The sequence below is a fragment of the Cetorhinus maximus genome, chromosome 1 (genome assembly GCF_964194155.1).
Source record: "Cetorhinus maximus chromosome 1, sCetMax3.hap1.1, whole genome shotgun sequence".
Classification (NCBI taxonomy): domain Eukaryota; kingdom Metazoa; phylum Chordata; class Chondrichthyes; order Lamniformes; family Cetorhinidae; genus Cetorhinus; species Cetorhinus maximus.
The window spans coordinates 190,933,117-190,936,582 of NC_135879.1; positions in this window are offsets into that span (position 1 = coordinate 190,933,117).

Genomic DNA, 3,466 nt, shown 5'->3' on the forward strand with positions numbered 1-3,466 from the left:
GGTCTACTCCTGTTCCTATTTCTTATGTTATTATAATGGAAGGAAGGTCATTGATGAAGCAGCTGAAGATGGTTGGGCCGAGGGCACTGCCCTGAGGAACTCCTGCAGTGAGGTCCTGGCGCTGAGATAATTGACCTTTAACAACCACAACCATCTTCCTTTGCGCTAGGTATGACTCCAACAAGCGGCGAGTTTCCCCCTGATTCCCATCGACCCCAATTTTGCTAGGGCTCCTTGGTGCCACACTTGGTCAAATGCTGCCTTGATGTCAAAGACAGTCACTCTCACCTCACCTCTGGAGTTCAGCTCTTATGTCCATGTTTGAACCAAAGCTGTAATGAGGTCAGGAGCTGAGTGGCCCTGATGGAACCCAAACCGAGCATCAGTGAGCAGGTTATTGCTTAGCAAGTGCTGCTTGAAAGCATTATTGATGATCCCTTCCATCACTTTACTGATGATCGAGAGTAGACTGGAGGGGTAATTGGCCGGGTTGGATTTGTCCTGCTTTTTCTGTACAGTACACACCTGGGCAATTTTCACATTGCCAGGTAGATGCCAGTGTTGTTGTTATACTGGAACAGCTTGGCTAGGGTCACAGCAAGTTCTGGAGCACAATTCTTCAGTACTATTGCTGGAATGTTTTCAAGGCCCATAGCCTTTTCAGTATCCAATGCCTTCAGATGTTTCTTGTTATCACGTGGGGTGAATCAAATTGGCTGATGACTGATATCTGTGATGCTGGGGACCTCCAGAGGAGGTCAAGATCGAATATCCACTCTGTACTTCTGGCTGAAGATTGTTGTGAATGCTTCAGCCTTACCTTTTGCACTGATGTGCTGGGCTCCCCCATCATTGAGGATGGGGCTATTTGTGGCGACGTCTCCTCCAGTGAGTTGTTTAATTGTTCACTCCCATTCACGACTGGTTGTGGCAGGACTGCAGAGCTTAGATCTAATCTGTTGGTTGTGGAATTGCTTAGTTCTGTATAACACTTGTTGCTTATGCTGTTTGGCATGCAAATAGACCTGTGTAGTAGCTTCACCAGGTTGACACCTCATTTTTAGGTATCCCTGATGCTGCTCCTGGGATGCCCTCCTACACTTTTCATTGAACCAAGGTTGATCCCCTGGTTTGATGGTAGAGTGGGGGATATGCTGGGCCATGAGGTTACAGATTGTGTTTGAGTATAATTCTGCTGCTGCTGATGGCCCACAGCGCCTCATGGATGCCCAGTCTTGAGTTTCTAGATCTGTTCAAAATCTGCCCCATTTAACACAGTTGTAATGCCACACAACACAATGGAGGATATGCTCAGTGCGAAGCTGCAACTTCGTCTCCACAAATTGGTATTCTTACTGGAAGAATCTCAGATTGTTTCAGGTCAGCCTTTCAGGGCAAGCACTTGTTCAAAACAGAAAGCTGAGCAAGCATTTTAATAGAATCAGAAGACGGTAGGATGCAGAGGAACAAAAACAAATTGATACTCTGCTGGATGCGGAAAAAACAGCGGATTTTTAAATGATGTAAAAGTCAGACAGGAGAAAATAGCATGAATAAATAAGACAGTCATTGGCTTGTCCAAGAGAAAAATGAATAAAATGAAAAGTCAGAGGGGCATAAATTTAATTCCTTACCAAACAAGGCACATTTAAACTCATCCTTAGGCCTTATCCTCATAATTCAGGCTGCAGCTCGGCTTGTCTGGGACTATTGAATTTTGGTCAGTGATGAGGTCCCACAGGTTTGCTCCAGTGTGTGGGGAAGCAATCAGGATGAGCTGTCAGTGGTCTGCAGTTGCCACATGGTTCCAGGAGATTCATGTTCCAGGAGAGCACTCCTGCTCCTTCCAACTCCAGAAAAAAAGAAAATGTTGGAAGTTTTGGTGTCTTTTTTGAGCATCCTGCAGTGGTGTCCCTTTAAGGATTTGATTAGGTAGCTCAGGATCCAGAATCACTGACTGCACCTGAAAAGAGCTAAGCGTTTTGGTAAATCCTCACCACATGGACTGTAATAGTTCAAGGAGGCGGATCACCATCACGTTCTCAAGGGCAATTAAGGATGGGCAATGTAAGCTGGCCTTGCCAGTGATACCCATATACCATGAACAAATGAAGAAAACCACGTTCATTTGCCCATTTCAGACCTGGACTGCTGAAGGTGAAAGAATTTTATAGCTGTCCAGGTCTGAAATGGGCACTGGAGACAGTTTATTTTTCATTCGTTCATGGGATGTCAGCATCGCTGGCAAGGCCAGCATTTATTTGCCATCCCTAATTGCCCTTGAGAAGGTGGTGGTGAGCTGCCTTTTTGAACCGCTACAGTCCATGTGATGTAGGTACACCCACAGTGCCTGTTAACAGCAACAGTGAAGGAACAGTGATATAGCTCCTAGTCAGAATAATGTGTGACTTGAAGGGAACTTTCAGGTGGTGGTGTTCTCATGCATCTTCTGCCCTTGTCCTCCTTGTGGGTAGAAGTCACGGGTTTGGAAAGCGCTGTTCAAAGGGCCCTTGGCGAGTTGCTGCCTTGCATCATGTAGATACACGCTGTAACCGGTGTTGGAGCAAGTGAATATTTATGATGGTGGACGGCGTGTCAATCAAGTGGGTCAGCTTTTTTCTGGATGGTGTTGAGCTTCTTGAGTGTTGTTGGAGCTGCAATCATCCAGGTAAGGGGAGAGTATTCCATCACACTCCAGTACCTTATAAACAGTGGACAGGCTTTGGGGAGTCAGGTTGAGTTACTCACTTAGAATACACAGCCTTTTACTTGCCCTTATAGCCACAGTTATGGCTGGTTGTGTTAGTGGCTGCTGTAGACAAAGGTTCTGGTCAGTTTTGTAGTCGCCTGAACACTGGAGACTAGAAGTGAGTATCTGCACTGCTAAATTGGTTATCATCACACTCATTTTATGCCCATATGCGCTTAGGACCCAGAATGCAAACAGATTAGGTCTGAAATTAAAACCGAAATTGCTTGCAAAATTCAAGGGATCCACAAGTCTATATTTTACATCACCTAGCTTCTAAAGAGTTTCAGTTACATAATAAATAATTATGGATGATTGTGCTTAAGTTTATGCATAGATGTGAAACTGAATAGTGAATTGTTCTTTGTTAAAAAGCTGCCCGTGCTTTGTTTCCACTGTCATAATTTTGGTCTATGGACCAAAATATAATACTGTAAAGCCTTAATTACTTATGGTGGGAAGCTAGTGAGTTTGAATAAATACAATTGCATAGGTTTATTATGAGCAACATACTGCTTAATATAACAAGATATTTACTTTTTCAAACCATTGGCTGATTTAGTGTCAGATGCATGCTACATCCTCTTGCTTTAAATAATGTTTGATGAAAGTTTCAATGGCATTCTGAGCATATTTAAAGGAAAATTTAGAGCTCAAAGAACCGGCAATTACGCTTAATCTGGGTCAGCAACGACTTCTCTCAGAGATTGTTTAAAA